An 8,844-nucleotide genomic window follows, 5' to 3' on the forward strand; every position below is an offset into this window, starting at 1 on the left:
GGTGTGCGGCAGAGAGAGGCCACGATAGACATGTGACCAACTTCCCTTGAGTGTTGGAGATGTGTCCCTGTGTGCAGGTGTAGAAAGGACAGTTGGATGATTTGTCATGTGCTACTCCACCAGACTAACAAATGTCCAAGCTCTTTGTTGCAATTCCTGGACTTTATCTGAAATAAAAAATTGATGTGTCCTTCAAATGTGTTCTTTAAAATTACTTGGGCTTCAGAAAAGTTTCACAGGGCTGAGAGTGCCGCTTGGTGGTATAGCCTGCTCTGCCATGCTCCCTGGAGCCTGGGGCAGAGCCCCAATATGGAAAAGACAAGTTCAAAGGTATAGACTCCCCAAATTCTCTTCCCCAGTGTGAAGGTTAATGTAGACACCAAGACCCCTTTGTCACACCACTCTGAGGCTGTTCCTCTTTGTCCCTTAAAAGTTAGTGGGAAGCCGGGCGTGGTGGTACACGCCTTTAATCCCAGCACTTGGGAGGCAGAGGCAGGCGGATTTCTGAGTTCGAGGCCAGCCTGGTCTACAAAGTGAATTCCAGGACAGCCAGGGCTATACAGAGAATCCCTGTCTCGAAAAGCCAAAAAAAAAAAAAAAAAAAAAAAGGAGTGGACTCGTCAAGGCCAGTTTGGGGATGAAGACCTAGCCTAGGAGAAATGAGAGTTTTGGTTCCTGGGAACTTGGCTTTTCTGATGAAGAGAATTATCAGTCCCAAGGCCACTGTGTGCTCCATCTGAAATGTTCAAGTCACCCCATCTATTTCCTTTGTTCAACATTGTGTGATTAGCCTCCTGCTGACTTTGTCCCTGTGTGAGATAGCTTCCTTCTGCTGTCTTTATCCACTTTCTCTCCTAAACATAATAAATAACATGGATGCACTTCTTGTCTCTTAATTAGCTTTCTTTTATTATTTACATCACAAATGTTGCCCCAATCACCCCTCCCCTTTGCCTCTGAGAGGGTCCCCCCAACACAATGGCTGCAGTTCTTTAGTAACCTTTTTTGGCATAAGAAACAGCTTATGTAAGACGTCCCCATTTCAAACATAAGTATCTCCTTACCTTATGATTTCCTTATCGCTCTCAAAGGACCCTGTGACCTAACACTGAAGAATGACCAACTGGGCCAACTCAGGCCCTCCTTATTATTTTCAGATAACTTGATTGAAGGGGTGTGTGTGTATTTTATATATATATATATATATATATATATATATATATATATATATGTTACATATGTGTATATATGCAAAATAAGGTAAATTAATGAGGTTTCTCCCTCACCATGTGATTTCTCAGGATCATATACAATAAGAAATATTTGGGGCTGGTGAGATGGCTCAGTGGGCTAGAGCACTGACTGCTCTTCTGAAGGTCCTGAGTTCAAATCCCAGCAACCACGTGGTGGCTCATAACCACCTGTAATGAGATCTGATGCCCTCTTCTGGTGCGTCTGAAGACAGCCACAGTGTACTTAAGTATAATAATAAATAAATCTTTAAAAAAAAAAAAGAAATATTTGGAGTCTTCCTATACTTCCTTTACTATAATAGTAAAGCCATTCTGGGTTCATATTTATTTCTTATTCTGGGTCCAAGACTTCTGCCTTTCTTTCTTTCCTTCCTCCCTCCCTTCCTTTCTTCCTTTCTTTCTTTCTTTTTTTTTTTTTTTTTTTTTGGTTTTTCGAGACAGGGTTTCTCTGTGTAGCCCTGTCTGTCCCGGAACTCACTCTGTAGACCAGGCTGGCCTCGAACTCAGAAATCTGCCTGCCTCTGCCTCCGGAGTGCTGGGATTAAAGGCGTGCCCCACCAACGCCCGGCTTGTTTTTTTTTTTTTTAAGATTTATTTATTTATTATATGTAAGTACATTGTAGCTGTCTTCAGACACACAAGAAGAGGATGTCAGATCTTATTACAGATGGTTGTGAGCCACCATGTGGTTGCTGGGAATTGAACTCAGGACCTTTGGAAGAGCAGTCAGTGCTCTTAACCTCTGACCCATCTCTCCAGCCCTCTTTCTTTGTTTTAATTTATATAGAACTACTTCAAGATGTCTCCGAATGTTTTGCCTGTTGTATGGGTGTGTTGGTCACGAGGTTGTCAGGTATGGGAAAAATCTGGAGTCCGGAAGACAGCTTTGCCAATCCAGTGATAACTGTAAAATGTTCATCCTGCTGAGAACCACATTTGTTGATTAAAAATGCATAAAGACCAAATCCAAACATCTTTAGATTTCATTCTTTTAATTGGGACCTTTTGTTTGTTTTCCCTTGGTTTTTTGTTTATTTGTTTGTTTTTCTGAGGCATGGTATTTTTAAGTAGTTGTTCTTGAACTGACATTGTAGACCAAGCTGACCTTGAATTCAGAGATCAGTCTGCCTCTGCTTTCTGAGTGTTGGCTGCAAGAATCTGGTTTGGGGAGGGGCTAAACTATCACAGTGAGAGCTGCTATCATTCATGTCACCAGGAGTTAGTCATTTGGAAGAGGTGTCAGCAGCCTCTGGTTCTATCTGTACCTTCAAAGTCTATGTAAGGCCAGACTAAGCTGAAGGAGTAAACAGGAGTCTCAGGGGGCACACAGAGGCCATGGAATACTTTCACCAAAGATATATTCCTGGACCATCTAAAAGGCTTCTCAGACTGTCCTTTGAGAATCAATGGGAGGCCAGAACCAGATCTTTTCCATAAAGCACCTCGATTGACTACACACTAACCCTTCTGGACCGACTGGCTGCCTTCCTTCCCAAGGCACAGATCATCCCAGCATGGGAAGATGGCCCTCCCTCTCCCCTCCCTCCCTTTTGACCCATTTTCACTCTTCTACCATTCACTCAATAAAATAAAATAAACAAATGAAAAAAAAACTACTTCAAAATTAGTGGCTTGCCTGCATGTACCCATGTACACCAGTGTGTGCCAGGTGCACACAGAGGACAGAAGAGGGTTTCAGATACCTGGAACTGGAGTTAAACCATGTAGGTGCTGGAAAATGGACTTGAGTCCTCTGCTAGGACAAGTGCCCTTCACTGCTGAACCCTCTCTCCAGATGGAAGGAGACTGCTGCACAACAGTGGCACAAGCCTGCAATCTCAGCCCTGGGGAAGCAGAAGCAGGAGGGGCCCATTCAAGGCCAACTGATCCACATAAGGAGTTCCAGGACACCTACAAACACACAGCAAAACCCTGTCCCTGGGCTAGAGAGATGGCTCAGTGATTAAGAGCCATAAGGACAAGACGGTTCTTCTAAAGACAGCTACAGTGTGCTTACCTATAATAGTAAATAAATCTTTAGAAAAGAAAAATCCCTGTCCCTGAGTTAAAAACATAAGTAAATAGTTTTAAAATGAGGGCCAGAGAGATGGCTGCTGTACAGGAGGAGAGGTTAGTTTCCAGGAGGCTCACAACTGTCACAATTCCAGCTCCAGGAGATCTAATGCCCTCTTCTGCCTCTATGAAAATATGAGAGCCTGCGTATACAAGCAACATAAATGCACACACACACACTAATAATAGTAATAATAATAATAAGCTAAGGTTGAAACAGAGGGCTGGGGATACAGCCTAGTGATAGAGCTGTGTGAGGCTATAAGTTCATCTTCCTGTATCACAAAATCAAATGAAAAGAATAGCCAGTGTGGCGCGGGATTAGCTTTGCCATGCATGCATCAATTCAACCTGCTCGTGCTGCTAGAGTTTCTAACTGTACAGGAAGAACCTGGAACTCTGAGCTCGCTGTCTCAAGTGCTTATCAGCTCTTGCTCACTCCCTTATATCTGAGCCCAGAGCTTCAGGGGTAAAGCTCAGAACGCTGCCAGTGTTTGATGTGAGGATGTGCGACACTGCACACAAGTCCCCAGGCAGCTAGGCACAGGATACTTTGTGTGTATGACAGGCATGGGCAGAGAGGAGTTGGGCATGTCCACAGACTGCAGGAATCTCAGCCTCTGGGCCCCTAGAGTGGGAGTCAACAGGTAATGGGGCCAAGGGAGTGCTTAGAGTTCTGGAAGAGTCTCTCTTCCAGAGAGAGGCAGAACTTCACCAAAAAGAAATAGTTGCGTCTAGATAAATATTTATTAGTCAGAAATGAAATGCAATCAAAAGCAAATAGTGCCGGGCTCGGTGGCCCAGTCCTTTAATCCCCGCACTTGGGAGGCAGAAGCAGGCAGATTTCTGAGTTTGAGGCCAGCCTGATCTACAAAGTGAGTTCCAGGATAGCCAGGGCTACAGAGAAACCCTGTCTTGAAAAACCTAAATAGATAAATAAATAAATAAATAAAGCAAATAGTGCGTCAAATTTAAAAAGTTATTGAAAGTCAAAGTCCAGGTGATTAGCATCTGGGTTCCTTTAATAACTAAACCAAGTGAAGAGTGGTTAGTTCCATGAAGCAAGAGCTCAAAGTTCAAAGTCAATGTGGGGCCTTACAGGGACAGGCTGAAGCCAGGCTTGGAAAACACCAGATGTTCGCTGGAATGTGGCCTTAGAATCTTGGCTATTTTATAGCATGTCTAACAAACTAGAGAATCTTTGCACATTTGTGACTTTTATTTTTGAGATAGGGTCTTACAATGTAGCCCTGGTTATGTGACTTTTATTCTTTATCAAGAACCGAGTGTCGGGCTGGTGAGATGGCTCAGTGGGTAAGAGCACCCGACTGCTCTTCCAAAGGTCCAGAGTTCAAATCCCAGCAACCACATGGTGGCTCACAACCATCTGTAAAGAGATCTGACTCCCTCTTCTGGAGTGTCTGAGGACAGCTACAGTGTACTTACATATAATCAATAAATAAATCTTAAAAAAAAAAAAAAAAAAGAACCGAGTGTCACTGAATGTCACCAAAAGACAGATGCAGTGGCTATGACTGTGCCAAGCAGTCTGTGGACAGTGTGTTTGTAAAAGAATAGCAGGACACACAGATCTCAGAGTTAAAAGAGTAAATTCTGGGCGTGTTGTAGGAGTGGCAGAGGGAAAGGCCAGTGGAAGTTCAGGGTTACTTTCATTATATACTCTTCAGTGGCCTCTTGTAATCATAGCTATGTCTGTCCTCCTCCCAAAGGATTGTCACAGGTCCCTGCATGTAGGAAAAACAGGTCAAGGAACCACTCCTGAAGCTACAGGTCAATGATTTCAAGCCTGAAATAGTTCACGGACCACGGGCGCTATGTGAAAATGGCACAGGCTTACCTCTGCCTGGTGAGCATGCGCCTCAGAAGGCATTTGCGATCCTAGAGCGACCAGCGGGGCTTGTAATTCTTTCACTGCTGCCTCTCATCTTTGTCATTCAGAAGCTGTGTGAGTTTCTCCACCTCTAACCCATCTCCCAGCAGTTTTAAAGGCCAGTCTTTGTAGTTTTCAAAAGAATTAGAGTCTAAAAGTAAGAAAACTGATTCCAGAGGAGTGTCTCCACCCACCACCCACCTCCTCTACCCGAAGACGCCAGGCTGTGACTCTGATCACATCTCATGTCTAGCCAGCTTCTGCCAATGCACGGGTTAATGCCTCAGACCCTCTGGGTCCCTTTGTCTGTGTGGAAAGGGTCTCTGGGTGCAGATGGGCAAGGAGTTGGCTGGCAAATGACAGACAGATGCACACAGGAGACTGTGTAGAAATCTGAATATTTTCACAAAGTGAACACCCGTCTTACATAGTACAGAAAATAAAGGGGGTAGGAAGTCACAGCATGCAAAGTACATTGAAGTTACCTGACACAAAACAAAGGAATGACTACAAAGGGACTTACAGGTAAATGTTTACAGTAAAGATAAAGCAGTCCTGCCTAGGGTCAGCTTAATGACAGGTAAGGATTTCACACCCTTAGTCAGAATTTTGGCTACTCCTTTGAGCCTTGTGAAGGCTAGCACCAGGGGGTTCTGCTCTAGCAGACCTTCTCATGAATAATGCAATACCACAACTCCCCAATTTCCTAGGCCTTGATATATTCTTATATGAGTGTAACTTTTAAGTATCTGGAGAATCTCCATTTGTCAGAAGAATTCACCAACTTGCTTCTAATATGCAATGTAGCCTGTACTGAAGATTTCTATCTCAGTTGGATTCCCTGGCTCTTGGCTACTGTCCTTAGTTAACACTCTGCAGACCAGCCCTGAGCTGCTGACTCCCTCTTCTGTAATGCTTAATTAGTTTCACTGTCTCTGCCAAGCTCCTTGGCTTCAAGCATTTTCTAGGACATTGGAACACTGTCGAAGGCTCTGGCTATGTCAGAATTCAATCTTAAAAGACACTTATAATAAAATAATACTAAAAGAGAGCACGTGGATCCATACACCAGACTAACGAGGGGATAGGGTATGAGTATAAGGGTTAATGGGAATGCCAAAGCTTCAGGAGGTGAGTTTTCATGAAACTCTTTGCCTCGTGAGTGCTTCCAGGCCTCTCAGCCTGTCAAGCAGACTTCACTGGAGTGTGCGTGGCAGGTTAACATGGCTCTGCTGCAGTCTACGAATAGAACCACCTCTGCACAAGGTGGAGGGTTCATCTGTACAGGGCACTTGGATCTCAACTGCAGATGTGATGGATGAACACACATGCGGGTACACGCACCTATATACACAGTCCAGGAAAGCAGCATGAGTAGATCTTTTCAGAAATCCAGTTGTAGGTCCCCACCCAACCCAACTGAACTACTTTGACATGGCACCTAGATCATTTTAGTTGGGATTAGAGTTTGAGACTGCTTCTATACTGTCCAATTTCCCAAATAACTACAGGATTTTAGCATCCCATGGAAAGTATCAACAACTCCAAATGTGCAAATGTTCTATCACCTCTGTATTCTATCCGACCAGGATAGAATAAAGCTGATTTCAACAGTAATAGAAACTGAGCTAAGTACACAAACTAAACTTAGAGAGACTGAGAAACCCTGTCTCAGGGGAAAAAAAATAAAAAACGTTTGTTGTGTTTTGGTTTGGTTTGTTTTGGTTGAGACAGGGTTTCTCTGTGTAACAGCCCTGGCTGTCCTGGAACTTATTTTGTAGAACAGGCTGACCTTGAACACAGAGATCCACCTGCCTGTGCCTCCCTGGTGCTGGTGTTAAAGGCACATACCATCACTGCCAGGTGAAATAAAGTATTTAAACTGATCCATCACCAAGGTGGTAGTTTGAATAGGCTTGGCCCAGGGAGTGGCACTGTTAGGAGGTTTGGCCTTGTTGGAGGAAGTGTGTCACTGTGAAGGTAGGATTTGAGATCCTCCTCTTACCTGCCTAGAACACAGTCTGCTCCTGGCCTCCTTCGGATGAAGATGTAGAACTCTCAACCCCTCCAGTACCATGTCTGCCTGCCGTTCAGAACCTGTAAATTGACGCCAATTAAATGTTGTCTTTTATAAGAATTGCCTTGGACATGGTGTCTCTTTGCAGCAATGGAAACTTTAACTAAGACAACCAGCAACAAGACTGAAGCAGTAATAATAACAATAGCTGGAGAGATAGCCCAGTGGTTAAGACAATTGGCTGCTCTTCCAAAGGACCCTGGTTCAATTCCCAGCACTCACAGCTGGCAGCTCACAACTGGGTGTAACTCTGGTTTCTGGGGATCTGACACCCTCACACACACATCTAAGTAGAACACCAATGCACATAAAATGAAAATTAAAAAAATTTAAGGAAATAAAATTCTTGGGCTGAAGAGATGGCTCAATGGTTGGGAACACTGACTGATCTTCCAGAGGTCCTCAGTTCAACTCCCAGCAACCACATGGTGGCTCACAACCATCTGTAATGGGATCCAATGCCCTCTTCTGGCGTATCTGAAGACAGATCGCTACAGTGTACTCGTATACATTTAAAAAAAAAAAAAAAAAAGTCTCGCCAGGCCATGGCAAGACTTTTAATCCCAGCACTTGGGAGATAGAGGCAGGTGGATTTCTGAGTTCTAGGCCATCCTGGTCTACAAAGTGAGTTCCAGGACAGCCAGAGAAACCCTGTCTCGAAAAACCTAAAAAAAAAGAAAAGTCTCATAAATGAGCTATGCCCAGAACCAAAGATATTCACTGCAGAATTCCACCAGAACTTCAAAGATTCAACACCTATACTATCCAAACTGTTCCATGAAATAGGGAGGAAAGGTTCTCAAACATATTTTATGATGCAGTATTACCCTGGCATAAAAGCCCAGATAGAGAGGCTGGAGAGATGGCTCAGCAGTTAAGGGCGCTAGCTGTTCTTCCAGAGGTCCTGAGTTCAAGTCCCAGCAACCACATGGTAGCTAACATCATTATAATGTGATCTCATACCCTCTTCTGGCACACAGGTGTACATTCAGAATATTCATAGATATTGAAAGACTCCGAAAGGAGCCCCTTGCTCAGGCCTCAGGACAATAGCAGACACCCAAGAACTCATGATAGACCGAGCTTGTTGCAAACCACATGAGGCTTTATTCGGGGAAAGCCAGAGCTCTGGGGACGACTCATATCCCACGCAGGGGTAGAGGAGTCGACCTCGAGGGGAAAGGGGTCCCAGTTTTTATAGACCCTCAGGGGGGAAAGGAGAAGAGGGGAGTAGGGGATTTCCAGACCTAAACAATGTCTGTTCTCAAGAAATGGGTATGGGAGGGGTACAAGGAAAGAGTCTGGTGCAGGTGTAGCAGCTCAGGATTGGCCGGGCTGTGGTTGCTGGGGAGATTTTCTGACTCTTTCTCAGCAACCAATATCACAAACACCTGGTAATGGGCTTCATCAGTGGGCACACACATGGGTTCAAGGAATGGTCAAAACATTGGCAGACACACGGATTCAGGGAGTGGCCAGAGCATTGTGCGCCTCTATTTTTCTAAATCAGTGAAGCTAGTTCTGCTAACAATAAAATCTATTTTGCCAAT

This window comes from Mus caroli, unplaced genomic scaffold, assembly GCF_978045245.1.
Source record: "Mus caroli unplaced genomic scaffold, Mus_caroli_1 scaffold_11, whole genome shotgun sequence".
Lineage (NCBI taxonomy): Eukaryota > Metazoa > Chordata > Mammalia > Rodentia > Muridae > Mus > Mus caroli.